The sequence below is a fragment of the Aulonocara stuartgranti genome (assembly GCF_965226115.1).
Source record: "Aulonocara stuartgranti genome assembly, chromosome: 3".
Classification (NCBI taxonomy): Eukaryota; Metazoa; Chordata; class Actinopteri; order Cichliformes; family Cichlidae; genus Aulonocara; species Aulonocara stuartgranti.
The window spans coordinates 48904090-48927084 of NC_138941.1; positions in this window are offsets into that span (position 1 = coordinate 48904090).

Genomic DNA, 22995 nt, shown 5'->3' on the forward strand with positions numbered 1-22995 from the left:
ACCAGGACAGGCAGATGTTTTTGTGTCCAAAAAGTATTAAACATGTTTTTCTACAACAACAAGAGCATCACTGAATGTTCTGAGCTCCTATTTTGTGCTGCACTTTTTCAAGTTTTACTGTCTAGTTTTTTGCGATGAGGTCCTCACTCGCAATGGTAGCATGACCGAGCGCTCTAAGGTGCTGGATTTAGGCTCCAGTCTCTTCGGAAGCGTGGGTTCGAATCCCACTGCTGCCATAGTCTTCAGGTTCTTTTCGTGTTTCTCTCATCCCCTACCAATAAATTGTAAGGGCTGCAGTGGAACTCAAATCTGTTACAGAATGTCTGTCAAGTACAATCAAGCAGGAATCTCATCAAGAGCAATTCTTCCAAACCAGGGTGATGTTAGGTGTTGTGCAAGTTTTCCATTCAATAAAGCCTCCAGACAAGCGGTCAGTGGTAGCTAACATTCTTTAATAATAACAAGAACAGAAGCCAAGCTTGGTGAAGGAATGCATCATTGCGGGGCAGACGATGGGCAGAGTCCCTAACTGAGTCTAGCATGGCCTTCAGTTACATACCTCTTACAGGAACTAAAGGCAGTACACAGCTGTTTTCACACCTTTGGTACCCCCACCCCCAAAGAAAGTTTCACACTCCCTTGCCACCTCTTACAGTGGAGAAGGAGACAAAAGACTCCTCCCCCCACTCTGGGTCCTTTGTGTGTGAATGCTTCCCTCAAACATCCTGAGATACCATCTGTTACCAGTATGAGTGTGAGAGACATGCTGAAATCCAGTGGCACCAAGGTATTATACAACCACAAAGGGACCATGAGTATGTTAAGCTATTTTCAGATGTGCGCTGCTATTTAACCCTCCGCACCCCATGACAGCAACGGACAGCCAGGAGTTTTTGTAGGTGAATAACATCAACATTTGACAATAATATTGCTCGGTTATGATAGTGAGGTGAGCTGTTGAGGATATCTGTTGGTAGGTGCTGTTCCTGACAATGTAGCTGCTGTTAGCAGAAACTTCTATAAGCTTTGGAGGTAATGCCACCAGACTTGGTCAATTACCCAGAAAACTCTATTGCAATGTGTGACTATAATAAAACTTGGTGTTGCAATGTGTCATTGAGAATTATTTGGAGGAATTTGGAACATCCTAAAAGGATTCTCAGGAATCTGGAACATTCTAATAGAACTCTCAAAAATCCTAAAATAGCTCTTGTGAATTCGAAACATTCTAAAAGAATTCTCAGGAATACAGGGTTAACTTTTGATACTTCTTTTTAAATACTCTCATTTCTACCTTTCCCTAGCCCATCGTTGTAAATAGGAATATCTTTGTAATAACTTACTTGGTTACCTTGTGGTACAAATGTAACACGAGTGTGTGTTACATGAGACTATGCTCTTGCCCTAGTTCCATTTCAGTTAATATCTGTTGAATACAATTTACAGATGTTCAAGAAATAAAACTCTCAAGTCCAATCCACTTCAAGTCCAACTTCAATAGAAGAATCAGAGCCTTCCAGAGACGGTCTCACGTCTCTCATGGTCAGTCATTTTGACCTTTCACTAATGATGTTGAAGTACAGATAGGCAACAATAGCTTCGGCTTTTGTAAGGCATCAGTGGAGAAGAAGATTAACAGAAGAGTGAGCAGGATATTGTTTGTTTTTATAATAATGCGATTAATACATGAATAAAAGAAATTCTTTTGCAAAAGTCATTTACAATGTGCAGGTGTTTCATATATTTTTATTCACAGTGTCAACACTGACTGGTTAGTGGCTACTCAAGTGTGCTTCAAGTCCACCGCATTGTAAGGTGTTAGATTGTGTGGTCTAAGGATCTGGGTTAAGACTCCAGGCTCCTCACACATGTGGGTTGAAATCCTATTGCTGCAATAAGAGTTTAACCAGGGCAGGCAGATGCTATTGTATCCAAAAACATTCAGGCAAGTATTAAACATGTTTTTCTAAAACAGCAAGAGCATCACTGAATGTTCTGGGCTTCTATTTTGTGCTGCACTTTTCAAGTTTTACTGTCTAGATTTTTGCGATGAGGTCCTTACTCGCATTGGTAGCATGACCGAGCGGTCTAAGGTGCTGGATTAAGGCTCCAGTCTCTTCAGAGGCGTGGGTTCGAATCCCACTGCTGCCATAGTCTTCAGGTTCTTTTCGTGTTTCTTCCATCCCCTACCAATAAATTGTAAGGGCTGCAGTGGAACTCAAATCTGTTACAGAATGTCTGTCAAGTACAATCAAGCAGGAATCTCATCAAGAGCAATTCTTCCAAACCAGGGTGATGTTAGGTGTTGTGCAAGTTTTCCATTCAATAAAGCCTCCAGACAAGCGGTCAGTGGTAGCTAACATTCTTTAATAATAACAAGAACAGAAGCCAAGCTTGGTGAAGGAATGCATCATTGCGGGGCAGACGATGGGCAGAGTCCCTAACTGAGTCTAGCATGGCCTTCAGTTACATACCTCTTACAGGAACTAAAGGCAGTACACAGCTGTTTTCACACCTTTGGTACCCCCACCCCCAAAGAAAGTTTCACACTCCCTTGCCACCTCTTACAGTGGAGAAGGAGACAAAAGACTCCTCCCCCCACTCTGGGTCCTTTGTGTGTGAATGCTTCCCTCAAACATCCTGAGATACCATCTGTTACCAGTATGAGTGTGAGAGACATGCTGAAATCCAGTGGCACCAAGGTATTATACAACCACAAAGGGACCATGAGTATGTTAAGCTATTTTCAGATGTGCGCTGCTATTTAACCCTCCGCACCCCATGACAGCAACGGACAGCCAGGAGTTTTTGTAGGTGAATAACATCAACATTTGACAATAATATTGCTCGGTTATGATAGTGAGGTGAGCTGTTGAGGATATCTGTTGGTAGGTGCTGTTCCTGACAATGTAGCTGCTGTTAGCAGAAACTTCTATAAGCTTTGGAGGTAATGCCACCAGACTTGGTCAATTACCCAGAAAACTCTATTGCAATGTGTGACTATAATAAAACTTGGTGTTGCAATGTGTCATTGAGAATTATTTGGAGGAATTTGGAACATCCTAAAAGGATTCTCAGGAATCTGGAACATTCTAATAGAACTCTCAAAAATCCTAAAATAGCTCTTGTGAATTCGAAACATTCTAAAAGAATTCTCAGGAATACAGGGTTAACTTTTGATACTTCTTTTTAAATACTCTCATTTCTACCTTTCCCTAGCCCATCGTTGTAAATAGGAATATCTTTGTAATAACTTACTTGGTTACCTTGTGGTACAAATGTAACACGAGTGTGTGTTACATGAGACTATGCTCTTGCCCTAGTTCCATTTCAGTTAATATCTGTTGAATACAATTTACAGATGTTCAAGAAATAAAACTCTCAAGTCCAATCCACTTCAAGTCCAACTTCAATAGAAGAATCAGAGCCTTCCAGAGACGGTCTCACGTCTCTCATGGTCAGTCATTTTGACCTTTCACTAATGATGTTGAAGTACAGATAGGCAACAATAGCTTCGGCTTTTGTAAGGCATCAGTGGAGAAGAAGATTAACAGAAGAGTGAGCAGGATATTGTTTGTTTTTATAATAATGCGATTAATACATGAATAAAAGAAATTCTTTTGCAAAAGTCATTTACAATGTGCAGGTGTTTCATATATTTTTATTCACAGTGTCAACACTGACTGGTTAGTGGCTACTCAAGTGTGCTTCAAGTCCACCGCATTGTAAGGTGTTAGATTGTGTGGTCTAAGGATCTGGGTTAAGACTCCAGGCTCCTCACACATGTGGGTTGAAATCCTATTGCTGCAATAAGAGTTTAACCAGGGCAGGCAGATGCTATTGTATCCAAAAACATTCAGGCAAGTATTAAACATGTTTTTCTAAAACAGCAAGAGCATCACTGAATGTTCTGGGCTTCTATTTTGTGCTGCACTTTTCAAGTTTTACTATCTAGATTTTTGCGATGAGGTCCTTACTCGCATTGGTAGCATGACCGAGCGGTCTAAGGTGCTGGATTAAGGCTCCAGTCTCTTCGGAGGCGTGGGTTTGAATCCCACTGCTGCCATAGTGTTCTAGCGGCAAAGTTTTGTTTCTTCCATGCCTTACCAATAAATTGTAAGGGCTGCAGTGGAAATCAAATCTGTTATAGAATGTCTGTCAAGTCCAAACATGCAGGAAACCCATCAGGAGCAATTCTTCCAAACCACATTAGGCACGTGCTGTAAAGTCATTTACAACTTGCATGTTTTTCATGTCTTTTTGTTCATGGTCTCATCACTGACTGGTTAGTGGACTTTCCCACATGCCACTCAAGTGTGCTTCAAGTCCAGTCCACTCCCTTGTAATGTGCTTTTGAGCAGAACCTGCAACTGCTGGAGAATTGATTAAGGTGCTGCTATGTTGGTCTCACCAAGGCTGCAGAGTGACAAGAGTATCCTTGATTTCATGACAGTGGAGCAGTCCCATATGGTCTAGCGGCTAGAATGCCTGGTTCTAACCCAGCAGCACGAGCACGACAGTGGCGCATTACCAAACCAATCCCATATGGTCTAGCGGTTAGGATTCCTGGTTTTCACCCAGGCGACCCGGGTTCAACTCCCGGTATGGGAACATGTCTTTAATGTGCCCACAAGCCAATGTGTTCTTTGTGTTAATCCCACGATGGATTAAATGGGGCAAAGTTGTTGGCTGAAGGCAAACATCAGCTAAGCACATGGCATAACGGTTCAGATCAGGACTGTACAGTCTTCAGTGATGAGGATGTACAAAAGCAGGCCTGCAATTATGAGCGGCGAGTCAAGGTGGCTGTTTATGTGAAAATCAAATGAGCTTCTTTGAAACAAGGGTGGGTGCATTAAGGGTACGTCTTTTGCCATCTTACAATGCTGTGATTGCAACCGTTCCTTGACTCTCTGTGAATGGTGATCCTGCCTGTTGATCAGTGCTTATGACAAGTTGCATATGGGCAATGATGAAACTGAGCCAAGAGCCCATTGTTAATCAGGGTTGATGAACAGGTTTTAACCAGGACAGGCAGATGTTTTTGTGTCCAAAAAGTATTAAACATGTTTTTCTACAACAACAAGAGCATCACTGAATGTTCTGAGCTCCTATTTTGTGCTGCACTTTTTCAAGTTTTACTGTCTAGTTTTTTGCGATGAGGTCCTCACTCGCAATGGTAGCATGACCGAGCGCTCTAAGGTGCTGGATTTAGGCTCCAGTCTCTTCGGAGGCGTGGGTTCGAATCCCACTGCTGCCATAGTCTTCAGGTTCTTTTCGTGTTTCTCTCATCCCCTACCAATAAATTGTAAGGGCTGCAGTGGAACTCAAATCTGTTACAGAATGTCTGTCAAGTACAATCAAGCAGGAATCTCATCAAGAGCAATTCTTCCAAACCAGGGTGATGTTAGGTGTTGTGCAAGTTTTCCATTCAATAAAGCCTCCAGACAAGCGGTCAGTGGTAGCTAACATTCTTTAATAATAACAAGAACAGAAGCCAAGCTTGGTGAAGGAATGCATCATTGCGGGGCAGACGATGGGCAGAGTCCCTAACTGAGTCTAGCATGGCCTTCAGTTACATACCTCTTACAGGAACTAAAGGCAGTACACAGCTGTTTTCACACCTTTGGTACCCCCACCCCCAAAGAAAGTTTCACACTCCCTTGCCACCTCTTACAGTGGAGAAGGAGACAAAAGACTCCTCCCCCCACTCTGGGTCCTTTGTGTGTGAATGCTTCCCTCAAACATCCTGAGATACCATCTGTTACCAGTATGAGTGTGAGAGACATGCTGAAATCCAGTGGCACCAAGGTATTATACAACCACAAAGGGACCATGAGTATGTTAAGCTATTTTCAGATGTGCGCTGCTATTTAACCCTCCGCACCCCATGACAGCAACGGACAGCCAGGAGTTTTTGTAGGTGAATAACATCAACATTTGACAATAATATTGCTCGGTTATGATAGTGAGGTGAGCTGTTGAGGATATCTGTTGGTAGGTGCTGTTCCTGACAATGTAGCTGCTGTTAGCAGAAACTTCTATAAGCTTTGGAGGTAATGCCACCAGACTTGGTCAATTACCCAGAAAACTCTATTGCAATGTGTGACTATAATAAAACTTGGTGTTGCAATGTGTCATTGAGAATTATTTGGAGGAATTTGGAACATCCTAAAAGGATTCTCAGGAATCTGGAACATTCTAATAGAACTCTCAAAAATCCTAAAATAGCTCTTGTGAATTCGAAACATTCTAAAAGAATTCTCAGGAATACAGGGTTAACTTTTGATACTTCTTTTTAAATACTCTCATTTCTACCTTTCCCTAGCCCATCGTTGTAAATAGGAATATCTTTGTAATAACTTACTTGGTTACCTTGTGGTACAAATGTAACACGAGTGTGTGTTACATGAGACTATGCTCTTGCCCTAGTTCCATTTCAGTTAATATCTGTTGAATACAATTTACAGATGTTCAAGAAATAAAACTCTCAAGTCCAATCCACTTCAAGTCCAACTTCAATAGAAGAATCAGAGCCTTCCAGAGACGGTCTCACGTCTCTCATGGTCAGTCATTTTGACCTTTCACTAATGATGTTGAAGTACAGATAGGCAACAATAGCTTCGGCTTTTGTAAGGCATCAGTGGAGAAGAAGATTAACAGAAGAGTGAGCAGGATATTGTTTGTTTTTATAATAATGCGATTAATACATGAATAAAAGAAATTCTTTTGCAAAAGTCATTTACAATGTGCAGGTGTTTCATATATTTTTATTCACAGTGTCAACACTGACTGGTTAGTGGCTACTCAAGTGTGCTTCAAGTCCACCGCATTGTAAGGTGTTAGATTGTGTGGTCTAAGGATCTGGGTTAAGACTCCAGGCTCCTCACACATGTGGGTTGAAATCCTATTGCTGCAATAAGAGTTTAACCAGGGCAGGCAGATGCTATTGTATCCAAAAACATTCAGGCAAGTATTAAACATGTTTTTCTAAAACAGCAAGAGCATCACTGAATGTTCTGGGCTTCTATTTTGTGCTGCACTTTTCAAGTTTTACTATCTAGATTTTTGCGATGAGGTCCTTACTCGCATTGGTAGCATGACCGAGCGGTCTAAGGTGCTGGATTAAGGCTCCAGTCTCTTCAGAGGCGTGGGTTCGAATCCCACTGCTGCCATAGTGTTCTAGCGGCAAAGTTTTGTTTCTTCCATGCCTTACCAATAAATTGTAAGGGCTGCAGTGGAAATCAAATCTGTTATAGAATGTCTGTCAAGTCCAAACATGCAGGAAACCCATCAGGAGCAATTCTTCCAAACCACATTAGGCACGTGCTGTAAAGTCATTTACAACTTGCATGTTTTTCATGTCTTTTTGTTCATGGTCTCATCACTGACTGGTTAGTGGACTTTCCCACATGCCACTCAAGTGTGCTTCAAGTCCAGTCCACTCCCTTGTAATGTGCTTTTGAGCAGAACCTGCAACTGCTGGAGAATTGATTAAGGTGCTGCTATGTTGGTCTCACCAAGGCTGCAGAGTGACAAGAGTATCCTTGATTTCATGACAGTGGAGCAGTCCCATATGGTCTAGCGGCTAGAATGCCTGGTTCTAACCCAGCAGCACGAGCACGACAGTGGCGCATTACCAAACCAATCCCATATGGTCTAGCGGTTAGGATTCCTGGTTTTCACCCAGGCGACCCGGGTTCAACTCCCGGTATGGGAACATGTCTTTAATGTGCCCACAAGCCAATGTGTTCTTTGTGTTAATCCCACGATGGATTAAATGGGGCAAAGTTGTTGGCTGAAGGCAAACATCAGCTAAGCACATGGCATAACGGTTCAGATCAGGACTGTACAGTCTTCAGTGATGAGGATGTACAAAAGCAGGCCTGCAATTATGAGCGGCGAGTCAAGGTGGCTGTTTATGTGAAAATCAAATGAGCTTCTTTGAAACAAGGGTGGGTGCATTAAGGGTACGTCTTTTGCCATCTTACAATGCTGTGATTGCAACCGTTCCTTGACTCTCTGTGAATGGTGATCCTGCCTGTTGATCAGTGCTTATGACAAGTTGCATATGGGCAATGATGAAACTGAGCCAAGAGCCCATTGTTAATCAGGGTTGATGAACAGGTTTTAACCAGGACAGGCAGATGTTTTTGTGTCCAAAAAGTATTAAACATGTTTTTCTACAACAGTAAGAGCATCACTGAATGTTCTGAGCTCCTATTTTGTGCTGCTCTTTTTCAAGTTTTACTGTCTAGATTTTTGCGATGAGGTCCTCACTCGCAATGGTAGCATGACCGAGCGGTCTAAGGTGCTGGATTTAGGCTCCAGTCTCTTCAGAGGCGTGGGTTCGAATCCCACTGCTGCCATAGTCTTCAGGTTCTTTTCGTGTTTCTTCCATCCCCTACCAATAAATTGTAAGGGCTGCAGTGGAACTCAAATCTGTTACAGAATGTCTGTCAAGTACAATCAAGCAGGAATCTCATCAAGAGCAATTCTTCCAAACCAGGGTGATGTTAGGTGTTGTGCAAGTTTTCCATTCAATAAAGCCTCCAGACAAGCGGTCAGTGGTAGCTAACATTCTTTAATAATAACAAGAACAGAAGCCAAGCTTGGTGAAGGAATGCATCATTGCGGGGCAGACGATGGGCAGAGTCCCTAACTGAGTCTAGCATGGCCTTCAGTTACATACCTCTTACAGGAACTAAAGGCAGTACACAGCTGTTTTCACACCTTTGGTACCCCCACCCCCAAAGAAAGTTTCACACTCCCTTGCCACCTCTTACAGTGGAGAAGGAGACAAAAGACTCCTCCCCCCACTCTGGGTCCTTTATGTGTGAATGCTTCCCTCAAACATCCTGAGATACCATCTGTTACCAGTATGAGTGTGAGAGACATGCTGAAATCCAGTGGCACCAAGGTATTATACAACCACAAAGGGACCATGAGTATGTTAAGCTATTTTCAGATGTGCGCTGCTATTTAACCCTCCGCACCCCATGACAGCAACGGACAGCCAGGAGTTTTTGTAGGTGAATAACATCAACATTTGACAATAATATTGCTCGGTTATGATAGTGAGGTGAGCTGTTGAGGATATCTGTTGGTAGGTGCTGTTCCTGACAATGTAGCTGCTGTTAGCAGAAACTTCTATAAGCTTTGGAGGTAATGCCACCAGACTTGGTCAATTACCCAGAAAACTCTATTGCAATGTGTGACTATAATAAAACTTGGTGTTGCAATGTGTCATTGAGAATTATTTGGAGGAATTTGGAACATCCTAAAAGGATTCTCAGGAATCTGGAACATTCTAATAGAACTCTCAAAAATCCTAAAATAGCTCTTGTGAATTCGAAACATTCTAAAAGAATTCTCAGGAATACAGGGTTAACTTTTGATACTTCTTTTTAAATACTCTCATTTCTACCTTTCCCTAGCCCATCGTTGTAAATAGGAATATCTTTGTAATAACTTACTTGGTTACCTTGTGGTACAAATGTAACACGAGTGTGTGTTACATGAGACTATGCTCTTGCCCTAGTTCCATTTCAGTTAATATCTGTTGAATACAATTTACAGATGTTCAAGAAATAAAACTCTCAAGTCCAATCCACTTCAAGTCCAACTTCAATAGAAGAATCAAAGCCTTCCAGAGACGGTCTCACGTCTCTCATGGTCAGTGATTTTGACCTTTCACTAATGATGTTGAAGTACAGATAGGCAACAATAGCTTCGGCTTTTGTAAGGCATCAGTGGAGAAGAAGATTAACAGAAGAGTGAGCAGGATATTGTTTGTTTTTATAATAATGCGATTAATACATGAATAAAAGAAATTCTTTTGCAAAAGTCATTTACAATGTGCAGGTGTTTCATATATTTTTATTCACAGTGTCAACACTGACTGGTTAGTGGCTACTCAAGTGTGCTTCAAGTCCACCGCATTGTAAGGTGTTAGATTGTGTGGTCTAAGGAGCTGGGTTAAGACTCCAGGCTCCTCACACATGTGGGTTGAAATCCTATTGCTGCAATAAGAGTTTAACCAGGGCAGGCAGATGCTATTGTATCCAAAAACATTCAGGCAAGTATTAAACATGTTTTTCTAAAACAGCAAGAGCATCACTGAATGTTCTGGGCTTCTATTTTGTGCTGCACTTTTCAAGTTTTACTATCTAGATTTTTGCGATGAGGTCCTTACTCGCATTGGTAGCATGACCGAGCGGTCTAAGGTGCTGGATTAAGGCTCCAGTCTCTTCGGAGGCGTGGGTTCGAATCCCACTGCTGCCATAGTGTTCTAGCGGCAAAGTTTTGTTTCTTCCATGCCTTACCAATAAATTGTAAGGGCTGCAGTGGAAATCAAATCTGTTATAGAATGTCTGTCAAGTCCAAACATGCAGGAAACCCATCAGGAGCAATTCTTCCAAACCACATTAGGCACGTGCTGTAAAGTCATTTACAACTTGCATGTTTTTCATGTCTTTTTGTTCATGGTCTCATCACTGACTGGTTAGTGGACTTTCCCACATGCCACTCAAGTGTGCTTCAAGTCCAGTCCACTCCCTTGTAATGTGCTTTTGAGCAGAACCTGCAACTGCTGGAGAATTGATTAAGGTGCTGCTATGTTGGTCTCACCAAGGCTGCAGAGTGACAAGAGTATCCTTGATTTCATGACAGTGGAGCAGTCCCATATGGTCTAGCGGCTAGAATGCCTGGTTCTAACCCAGCAGCACGAGCACGACAGTGGCGCATTACCAAACCAATCCCATATGGTCTAGCGGTTAGGATTCCTGGTTTTCACCCAGGCGACCCGGGTTCAACTCCCGGTATGGGAACATGTCTTTAATGTGCCCACAAGCCAATGTGTTCTTTGTGTTAATCCCACGATGGATTAAATGGGGCAAAGTTGTTGGCTGAAGGCAAACATCAGCTAAGCACATGGCATAACGGTTCAGATCAGGACTGTACAGTCTTCAGTGATGAGGATGTACAAAAGCAGGCCTGCAATTATGAGCGGCGAGTCAAGGTGGCTGTTTATGTGAAAATCAAATGAGCTTCTTTGAAACAAGGGTGGGTGCATTAAGGGTACGTCTTTTGCCATCTTACAATGCTGTGATTGCAACCGTTCCTTGACTCTCTGTGAATGGTGATCCTGCCTGTTGATCAGTGCTTATGACAAGTTGCATATGGACAATGATGAAACTGAGCCAAGAGCCCATTGTTAATCAGGGTTGATGAACAGGTTTTAACCAGGACAGGCAGATGTTTTTGTGTCCAAAAAGTATTAAACATGTTTTTCTACAACAACAAGAGCATCACTGAATGTTCTGAGCTCCTATTTTGTGCTGCACTTTTTCAAGTTTTACTGTCTAGATTTTTGCGATGAGGTCCTCACTCGCAATGGTAGCATGACCGAGCGGTCTAAGGTGCTGGATTTAGGCTCCAGTCTCTTCAGAGGCGTGGGTTCGAATCCCACTGCTGCCATAGTCTTCAGGTTCTTTTCGTGTTTCTTCCATCCCCTACCAATAAATTGTAAGGGCTGTAGTGGAACTCAAATCTGTTACAGAATGTCTGTCAAGTACAATCAAGCAGGAATCTCATCAAGAGCAATTCTTCCAAACCAGGGTGATGTTAGGTGTTGTGCAAGTTTTCCATTCAATAAAGCCTCCAGACAAGCGGTCAGTGGTAGCTAACATTCTTTAATAATAACAAGAACAGAAGCCAAGCTTGGTGAAGGAATGCATCATTGCGGGGCAGACGATGGGCAGAGTCCCTAACTGAGTCTAGCATGGCCTTCAGTTACATACCTCTTACAGGAACTAAAGGCAGTACACAGCTGTTTTCACACCTTTGGTACCCCCACCCCCAAAGAAAGTTTCACACTCCCTTGCCACCTCTTACAGTGGAGAAGGAGACAAAAGACTCCTCCCCCCACTCTGGGTCCTTTGTGTGTGAATGCTTCCCTCAAACATCCTGAGATACCATCTGTTACCAGTATGAGTGTGAGAGACATGCTGAAATCCAGTGGCACCAAGGTATTATACAACCACAAAGGGACCATGAGTATGTTAAGCTATTTTCAGATGTGCGCTGCTATTTAACCCTCCGCACCCCATGACAGCAACGGACAGCCAGGAGTTTTTGTAGGTGAATAACATCAACATTTGACAATAATATTGCTCGGTTATGATAGTGAGGTGAGCTGTTGAGGATATCTGTTGGTAGGTGCTGTTCCTGACAATGTAGCTGCTGTTAGCAGAAACTTCTATAAGCTTTGGAGGTAATGCCACCAGACTTGGTCAATTACCCAGAAAACTCTATTGCAATGTGTGACTATAATAAAACTTGGTGTTGCAATGTGTCATTGAGAATTATTTGGAGGAATTTGGAACATCCTAAAAGGATTCTCAGGAATCTGGAACATTCTAATAGAACTCTCAAAAATCCTAAAATAGCTCTTGTGAATTCGAAACATTCTAAAAGAATTCTCAGGAATACAGGGTTAACTTTTGATACTTCTTTTTAAATACTCTCATTTCTACCTTTCCCTAGCCCATCGTTGTAAATAGGAATATCTTTGTAATAACTTACTTGGTTACCTTGTGGTACAAATGTAACACGAGTGTGTGTTACATGAGACTATGCTCTTGCCCTAGTTCCATTTCAGTTAATATCTGTTGAATACAATTTACAGATGTTCAAGAAATAAAACTCTCAAGTCCAATCCACTTCAAGTCCAACTTCAATAGAAGAATCAGAGCCTTCCAGAGACGGTCTCACGTCTCTCATGGTCAGTCATTTTGACCTTTCACTAATGATGTTGAAGTACAGATAGGCAACAATAGCTTCGGCTTTTGTAAGGCATCAGTGGAGAAGAAGATTAACAGAAGAGTGAGCAGGATATTGTTTGTTTTTATAATAATGCGATTAATACATGAATAAAAGAAATTCTTTTGCAAAAGTCATTTACAATGTGCAGGTGTTTCATATATTTTTATTCACAGTGTCAACACTGACTGGTTAGTGGCTACTCAAGTGTGCTTCAAGTCCACCGCATTGTAAGGTGTTAGATTGTGTGGTCTAAGGATCTGGGTTAAGACTCCAGGCTCCTCACACATGTGGGTTGAAATCCTATTGCTGCAATAAGAGTTTAACCAGGGCAGGCAGATGCTATTGTATCCAAAAACATTCAGGCAAGTATTAAACATGTTTTTCTAAAACAGCAAGAGCATCACTGAATGTTCTGGGCTTCTATTTTGTGCTGCACTTTTCAAGTTTTACTGTCTAGATTTTTGCGATGAGGTCCTTACTCGCATTGGTAGCATGACCGAGCGGTCTAAGGTGCTGGATTAAGGCTCCAGTCTCTTCGGAGGCGTGGGTTCGAATCCCACTGCTGCCATAGTGTTCTAGCGGCAAAGTTTTGTTTCTTCCATGCCTTACCAATAAATTGTAAGGGCTGCAGTGGAAATCAAATCTGTTATAGAATGTCTGTCAAGTCCAAACATGCAGGAAACCCATCAGGAGCAATTCTTCCAAACCACATTAGGCACGTGCTGTAAAGTCATTTACAACTTGCATGTTTTTCATGTCTTTTTGTTCATGGTCTCATCACTGACTGGTTAGTGGACTTTCCCACATGCCACTCAAGTGTGCTTCAAGTCCAGTCCACTCCCTTGTAATGTGCTTTTGAGCAGAACCTGCAACTGCTGGAGAATTGATTAAGGTGCTGCTATGTTGGTCTCACCAAGGCTGCAGAGTGACAAGAGTATCCTTGATTTCATGACAGTGGAGCAGTCCCATATGGTCTAGCGGCTAGAATGCCTGGTTCTAACCCAGCAGCACGAGCACGACAGTGGCGCATTACCAAACCAATCTCATATGGTCTAGCGGTTAGGATTCCTGGTTTTCACCCAGGCGACCCGGGTTCAACTCCCGGTATGGGAACATGTCTTTAATGTGCCCACAAGCCAATGTGTTCTTTGTGTTAATCCCACGATGGATTAAATGGGGCAAAGTTGTTGGCTGAAGGCAAACATCAGCTAAGCACATGGCATAACGGTTCAGATCAGGACTGTACAGTCTTCAGTGATGAGGATGTACAAAAGCAGGCCTGCAATTATGAGCGGCGAGTCAAGGTGGCTGTTTATGTGAAAATCAAATGAGCTTCTTTGAAACAAGGGTGGGTGCATTAAGGGTACGTCTTTTGCCATCTTACAATGCTGTGATTGCAACCGTTCCTTGACTCTCTGTGAATGGTGATCCTGCCTGTTGATCAGTGCTTATGACAAGTTGCATATGGACAATGATGAAACTGAGCCAAGAGCCCATTGTTAATCAGGGTTGATGAACAGGTTTTAACCAGGACAGGCAGATGTTTTTGTGTCCAAAAAGTATTAAACATGTTTTTCTACAACAACAAGAGCATCACTGAATGTTCTGAGCTCCTATTTTGTGCTGCACTTTTTCAAGTTTTACTGTCTAGATTTTTGCGATGAGGTCCTCACTCGCAATGGTAGCATGACCGAGCGGTCTAAGGTGCTGGATTTAGGCTCCAGTCTCTTCAGAGGCGTGGGTTCGAATCCCACTGCTGCCATAGTCTTCAGGTTCTTTTCGTGTTTCTTCCATCCCCTACCAATAAATTGTAAGGGCTGCAGTGGAACTCAAATCTGTTACAGAATGTCTGTCAAGTACAATCAAGCAGGAATCTCATCAAGAGCAATTCTTCCAAACCAGGGTGATGTTAGGTGTTGTGCAAGTTTTCAATTCAATAAAGCCTCCAGACAAGCGGTCAGTGGTAGCTAATATTCTTTAATAATAACAAGAACAGAATCCAAGCTTGGTGAAGGAATGCATCATTGCGGGGCAGACGATGGGCAGAGTCCCTAACTGAGTCTAGCATGGCCTTCAGTTACATACCTCTTACAGGAACTAAAGGCAGTACACAGCTGTTTTCACACCTTTGGTACCCCCACCCCCAAAGAAAGTTTCACACTCCCTTGCCACCTCTTACAGTGGAGAAGGAGACAAAAGACTCCTCCCCCCACTCTGGGTCCTTTGTGTGTGAATGCTTCCCTCAAACATCCTGAGATACCATCTGTTACCAGTATGAGTGTGAGAGACATGCTGAAATCCAGTGGCACCAAGGTATTATACAACCACAAAGGGACCATGAGTATGTTAAGCTATTTTCAGATGTGCGCTGCTATTTAACCCTCCGCACCCCATGACAGCAACGGACAGCCAGGAGTTTTTGTAGGTGAATAACATCAACATTTGACAATAATATTGCTCGGTTATGATAGTGAGGTGAGCTGTTGAGGATATCTGTTGGTAGGTGCTGTTCCTGACAATGTAGCTGCTGTTAGCAGAAACTTCTATAAGCTTTGGAGGTAATGCCACCAGACTTGGTCAATTACCCAGAAAACTCTATTGCAATGTGTGACTATAATAAAACTTGGTGTTGCAATGTGTCATTGAGAATTATTTGGAGGAATTTGGAACATCCTAAAAGGATTCTCAGGAATCTGGAACATTCTAATAGAACTCTCAAAAATCCTAAAATAGCTCTTGTGAATTCGAAACATTCTAAAAGAATTCTCAGGAATACAGGGTTAACTTTTGATACTTCTTTTTAAATACTCTCATTTCTACCTTTCCCTAGCCCATCGTTGTAAATAGGAATATCTTTGTAATAACTTACTTGGTTACCTTGTGGTACAAATGTAACACGAGTGTGTGTTACATGAGACTATGCTCTTGCCCTAGTTCCATTTCAGTTAATATCTGTTGAATACAATTTACAGATGTTCAAGAAATAAAACTCTCAAGTCCAATCCACTTCAAGTCCAACTTCAATAGAAGAATCAGAGCCTTCCAGAGACGGTCTCACGTCTCTCATGGTCAGTCATTTTGACCTTTCACTAATGATGTTGAAGTACAGATAGGCAACAATAGCTTCGGCTTTTGTAAGGCATCAGTGGAGAAGAAGATTAACAGAAGAGTGAGCAGGATATTGTTTGTTTTTATAATAATGCGATTAATACATGAATAAAAGAAATTCTTTTGCAAAAGTCATTTACAATGTGCAGGTGTTTCATATATTTTTATTCACAGTGTCAACACTGACTGGTTAGTGGCTACTCAAGTGTGCTTCAAGTCCACCGCATTGTAAGGTGTTAGATTGTGTGGTCTAAGGATCTGGGTTAAGACTCCAGGCTCCTCACACATGTGGGTTGAAATCCTATTGCTGCAATAAGAGTTTAACCAGGGCAGGCAGATGCTATTGTATCCAAAAACATTCAGGCAAGTATTAAACATGTTTTTCTAAAACAGCAAGAGCATCACTGAATGTTCTGGGCTTCTATTTTGTGCTGCACTTTTCAAGTTTTACTATCTAGATTTTTGCGATGAGGTCCTTACTCGCATTGGTAGCATGACCGAGCGGTCTAAGGTGCTGGATTAAGGCTCCAGTCTCTTCAGAGGCGTGGGTTCGAATCCCACTGCTGCCATAGTGTTCTAGCGGCAAAGTTTTGTTTCTTCCATGCCTTACCAATAAATTGTAAGGGCTGCAGTGGAAATCAAATCTGTTATAGAATGTCTGTCAAGTCCAAACATGCAGGAAACCCATCAGGAGCAATTCTTCCAAACCACATTAGGCACGTGCTGTAAAGTCATTTACAACTTGCATGTTTTTCATGTCTTTTTGTTCATGGTCTCATCACTGACTGGTTAGTGGACTTTCCCACATGCCACTCAAGTGTGCTTCAAGTCCAGTCCACTCCCTTGTAATGTGCTTTTGAGCAGAACCTGCAACTGCTGGAGAATTGATTAAGGTGCTGCTATGTTGGTCTCACCAAGGCTGCAGAGTGACAAGAGTATCCTTGATTTCATGACAGTGGAGCAGTCCCATATGGTCTAGCGGCTAGAATGCCTGGTTCTAACCCAGCAGCACGAGCACGACAGTGGCGCATTACCAAACCAATCCCATATGGTCTAGCGGTTAGGATTCCTGGTTTTCACCCAGGCGACCCGGGTTCAACTCCCGGTATGGGAACATGTCTTTAATGTGCCCACAAGCCAATGTGTTCTTTGTGTTAATCCCACGATGGATTAAATGGGGCAAAGTTGTTGGCTGAAGGCAAACATCAGCTAAGCACATGGCATAACGGTTCAGATCAGGACTGTACAGTCTTCAGTGATGAGGATGTACAAAAGCAGGCCTGCAATTATGAGCGGCGAGTCAAGGTGGCTGTTTATGTGAAAATCAAATGAGCTTCTTTGAAACAAGGGTGGGTGCATTAAGGGTACGTCTTTTGCCATCTTACAATGCTGTGATTGCAACCGTTCCTTGACTCTCTGTGAATGGTGATCCTGCCTGTTGATCAGTGCTTATGACAAGTTGCATATGGACAATGATGAAACTGAGCCAAGAGCCCATTGTTAATCAGGGTTGATGAACAGGTTTTAACCAGGACAGGCAGATGTTTTTGTGTCCAAAAAGTATTAAACATGTTTTTCTACAACAGTAAGAGCATCACTGAATGTTCTGAGCTCCTATTTTGTGCTGCTCTTTTTCAAGTTTTACTGTCTAGATTTTTGCGATGAGGTCCTCACTCGCAATGGTAGCATGACCGAGCGGTCTAAGGTGCTAGATTTAGGCTCCAGTCTCTTCAGAGGCGTGGGTTCGAATCCCACTGCTGCCATAGTCTTCAGGTTCTTTTCGTGTTTCTTCCATCCCCTACCAATAAATTGTAAGGGCTGCAGTGGAACTCAAATCTGTTACAGAATGTCTGTCAAGTACAATCAAGCAGGAATCTCATCAAGAGCAATTCTTCCAAACCAGGGTGATGTTAGGTGTTGTGCAAGTTTTCCATTCAATAAAGCCTCCAGACAAGCGGTCAGTGGTAGCTAACATTCTTTAATAATAACAAGAACAGAAGCCAAGCTTGGTGAAGGAATGCATCATTGCGGGGCAGACGATGGGCAGAGTCCCTAACTGAGTCTAGCATGGCCTTCAGTTACATACCTCTTACAGGAACTAAAGGCAGTACACAGCTGTTTTCACACCTTTGGTACCCCCACCCCCAAAGAAAGTTTCACACTCCCTTGCCACCTCTTACAGTGGAGAAGGAGACAAAAGACTCCTCCCCCCACTCTGGGTCCTTTATGTGTGAATGCTTCCCTCAAACATCCTGAGATACCATCTGTTACCAGTATGAGTGTGAGAGACATGCTGAAATCCAGTGGCACCAAGGTATTATACAACCACAAAGGGACCATGAGTATGTTAAGCTATTTTCAGATGTGCGCTGCTATTTAACCCTCCGCACCCCATGACAGCAACGGACAGCCAGGAGTTTTTGTAGGTGAATAACATCAACATTTGACAATAATATTGCTCGGTTATGATAGTGAGGTGAGCTGTTGAGGATATCTGTTGGTAGGTGCTGTTCCTGACAATGTAGCTGCTGTTAGCAGAAACTTCTATAAGCTTTGGAGGTAATGCCACCAGACTTGGTCAATTACCCAGAAAACTCTATTGCAATGTGTGACTATAATAAAACTTGGTGTTGCAATGTGTCATTGAGAATTATTTGGAGGAATTTGGAACATCCTAAAAGGATTCTCAGGAATCTGGAACATTCTAATAGAACTCTCAAAAATCCTAAAATAGCTCTTGTGAATTCGAAACATTCTAAAAGAATTCTCAGGAATACAGGGTTAACTTTTGATACTTCTTTTTAAATACTCTCATTTCTACCTTTCCCTAGCCCATCGTTGTAAATAGGAATATCTTTGTAATAACTTACTTGGTTACCTTGTGGTACAAATGTAACACGAGTGTGTGTTACATGAGACTATGCTCTTGCCCTAGTTCCATTTCAGTTAATATCTGTTGAATACAATTTACAGATGTTCAAGAAATAAAACTCTCAAGTCCAATCCACTTCAAGTCCAACTTCAATAGAAGAATCAAAGCCTTCCAGAGACGGTCTCACGTCTCTCATGGTCAGTGATTTTGACCTTTCACTAATGATGTTGAAGTACAGATAGGCAACAATAGCTTCGGCTTTTGTAAGGCATCAGTGGAGAAGAAGATTAACAGAAGAGTGAGCAGGATATTGTTTGTTTTTATAATAATGCGATTAATACATGAATAAAAGAAATTCTTTTGCAAAAGTCATTTACAATGTGCAGGTGTTTCATATATTTTTATTCACAGTGTCAACACTGACTGGTTAGTGGCTACTCAAGTGTGCTTCAAGTCCACCGCATTGTAAGGTGTTAGATTGTGTGGTCTAAGGATCTGGGTTAAGACTCCAGGCTCCTCACACATGTGGGTTGAAATCCTATTGCTGCAATAAGAGTTTAACCAGGGCAGGCAGATGCTATTGTATCCAAAAACATTCAGGCAAGTATTAAACATGTTTTTCTAAAACAGCAAGAGCATCACTGAATGTTCTGGGCTTCTATTTTGTGCTGCACTTTTCAAGTTTTACTATCTAGATTTTTGCGATGAGGTCCTTACTCGCATTGGTAGCATGACCGAGTGGTCTAAGGTGCTGGATTAAGGCTCCAGTCTCTTCGGAGGCGTGGGTTCGAATCCCACTGCTGCCATAGTGTTCTAGCGGCAAAGTTTTGTTTCTTCCATGCCTTACCAATAAATTGTAAGGGCTGCAGTGGAAATCAAATCTGTTATAGAATGTCTGTCAAGTCCAAACATGCAGGAAACCCATCAGGAGCAATTCTTCCAAACCACATTAGGCACGTGCTGTAAAGTCATTTACAACTTGCATGTTTTTCATGTCTTTTTGTTCATGGTCTCATCACTGACTGGTTAGTGGACTTTCCCACATGCCACTCAAGTGTGCTTCAAGTCCAGTCCACTCCCTTGTAATGTGCTTTTGAGCAGAACCTGCAACTGCTGGAGAATTGATTAAGGTGCTGCTATGTTGGTCTCACCAAGGCTGCAGAGTGACAAGAGTATCCTTGATTTCATGACAGTGGAGCAGTCCCATATGGTCTAGCGGCTAGAATGCCTGGTTCTAACCCAGCAGCACGAGCACGACAGTGGCGCATTACCAAACCAATCCCATATGGTCTAGCGGTTAGGATTCCTGGTTTTCACCCAGGCGACCCGGGTTCAACTCCCGGTATGGGAACATGTCTTTAATGTGCCCACAAGCCAATGTGTTCTTTGTGTTAATCCCACGATGGATTAAATGGGGCAAAGTTGTTGGCTGAAGGCAAACATCAGCTAAGCACATGGCATAACGGTTCAGATCAGGACTGTACAGTCTTCAGTGATGAGGATGTACAAAAGCAGGCCTGCAATTATGAGCGGCGAGTCAAGGTGGCTGTTTATGTGAAAATCAAATGAGCTTCTTTGAAACAAGGGTGGGTGCATTAAGGGTACGTCTTTTGCCATCTTACAATGCTGTGATTGCAACCGTTCCTTGACTCTCTGTGAATGGTGATCCTGCCTGTTGATCAGTGCTTATGACAAGTTGCATATGGACAATGATGAAACTGAGCCAAGAGCCCATTGTTAATCAGGGTTGATGAACAGGTTTTAACCAGGACAGGCAGATGTTTTTGTGTCCAAAAAGTATTAAACATGTTTTTCTACAACAACAAGAGCATCACTGAATGTTCTGAGCTCCTATTTTGTGCTGCACTTTTTCAAGTTTTACTGTCTAGATTTTTGCGATGAGGTCCTCACTCGCAATGGTAGCATGACCGAGCGGTCTAAGGTGCTGGATTTAGGCTCCAGTCTCTTCAGAGGCGTGGGTTCGAATCCCACTGCTGCCATAGTCTTCAGGTTCTTTTCGTGTTTCTTCCATCCCCTACCAATAAATTGTAAGGGCTGCAGTGGAACTCAAATCTGTTACAGAATGTCTGTCAAGTACAATCAAGCAGGAATCTCATCAAGAGCAATTCTTCCAAACCAGGGTGATGTTAGGTGTTGTGCAAGTTTTCAATTCAATAAAGCCTCCAGACAAGCGGTCAGTGGTAGCTAACATTCTTTAATAATAACAAGAACAGAAGCCAAGCTTGGTGAAGGAATGCATCATTGCGGGGCAGACGATGGGCAGAGTCCCTAACTGAGTCTAGCATGGCCTTCAGTTACATACCTCTTACAGGAACTAAAGGCAGTACACAGCTGTTTTCACACCTTTGGTACCCCCACCCCCAAAGAAAGTTTCACACTCCCTTGCCACCTCTTACAGTGGAGAAGGAGACAAAAGACTCCTCCCCCCACTCTGGGTCCTTTGTGTGTGAATGCTTCCCTCAAACATCCTGAGATACCATCTGTTACCAGTATGAGTGTGAGAGACATGCTGAAATCCAGTGGCACCAAGGTATTATACAACCACAAAGGGACCATGAGTATGTTAAGCTATTTTCAGATGTGCGCTGCTATTTAACCCTCCGCACCCCATGACAGCAACGGACAGCCAGGAGTTTTTGTAGGTGAATAACATCAACATTTGACAATAATATTGCTCGGTTATGATAGTGAGGTGAGCTGTTGAGGATATCTGTTGGTAGGTGCTGTTCCTGACAATGTAGCTGCTGTTAGCAGAAACTTCTATAAGCTTTGGAGGTAATGCCACCAGACTTGGTCAATTACCCAGAAAACTCTATTGCAATGTGTGACTATAATAAAACTTGGTGTTGCAATGTGTCATTGAGAATTATTTGGAGGAATTTGGAACATCCTAAAAGGATTCTCAGGAATCTGGAACATTCTAATAGAACTCTCAAAAATCCTAAAATAGCTCTTGTGAATTCGAAACATTCTAAAAGAATTCTCAGGAATACAGGGTTAACTTTTGATACTTCTTTTTAAATACTCTCATTTCTACCTTTCCCTAGCCCATCGTTGTAAATAGGAATATCTTTGTAATAACTTACTTGGTTACCTTGTGGTACAAATGTAACACGAGTGTGTGTTACATGAGACTATGCTCTTGCCCTAGTTCCATTTCAGTTAATATCTGTTGAATACAATTTACAGATGTTCAAGAAATAAAACTCTCAAGTCCAATCCACTTCAAGTCCAACTTCAATAGAAGAATCAAAGCCTTCCAGAGACGGTCTCACGTCTCTCATGGTCAGTGATTTTGACCTTTCACTAATGATGTTGAAGTACAGATAGGCAACAATAGCTTCGGCTTTTGTAAGGCATCAGTGGAGAAGAAGATTAACAGAAGAGTGAGCAGGATATTGTTTGTTTTTATAATAATGCGATTAATACATGAATAAAAGAAATTCTTTTGCAAAAGTCATTTACAATGTGCAGGTGTTTCATATATTTTTATTCACAGTGTCAACACTGACTGGTTAGTGGCTACTCAAGTGTGCTTCAAGTCCACCGCATTGTAAGGTGTTAGATTGTGTGGTCTAAGGATCTGGGTTAAGACTCCAGGCTCCTCACACATGTGGGTTGAAATCCTATTGCTGCAATAAGAGTTTAACCAGGGCAGGCAGATGCTATTGTATCCAAAAACATTCAGGCAAGTATTAAACATGTTTTTCTAAAACAGCAAGAGCATCACTGAATGTTCTGGGCTTCTATTTTGTGCTGCACTTTTCAAGTTTTACTATCTAGATTTTTGCGATGAGGTCCTTACTCGCATTGGTAGCATGACCGAGCGGTCTAAGGTGCTGGATTAAGGCTCCAGTCTCTTCGGAGGCGTGGGTTCGAATCCCACTGCTGCCATAGTGTTCTAGCGGCAAAGTTTTGTTTCTTCCATGCCTTACCAATAAATTGTAAGGGCTGCAGTGGAAATCAAATCTGTTATAGAATGTCTGTCAAGTCCAAACATGCAGGAAACCCATCAGGAGCAATTCTTCCAAACCACATTAGGCACGTGCTGTAAAGTCATTTACAACTTGCATGTTTTTCATGTCTTTTTGTTCATGGTCTCATCACTGACTGGTTAGTGGACTTTCCCACATGCCACTCAAGTGTGCTTCAAGTCCAGTCCACTCCCT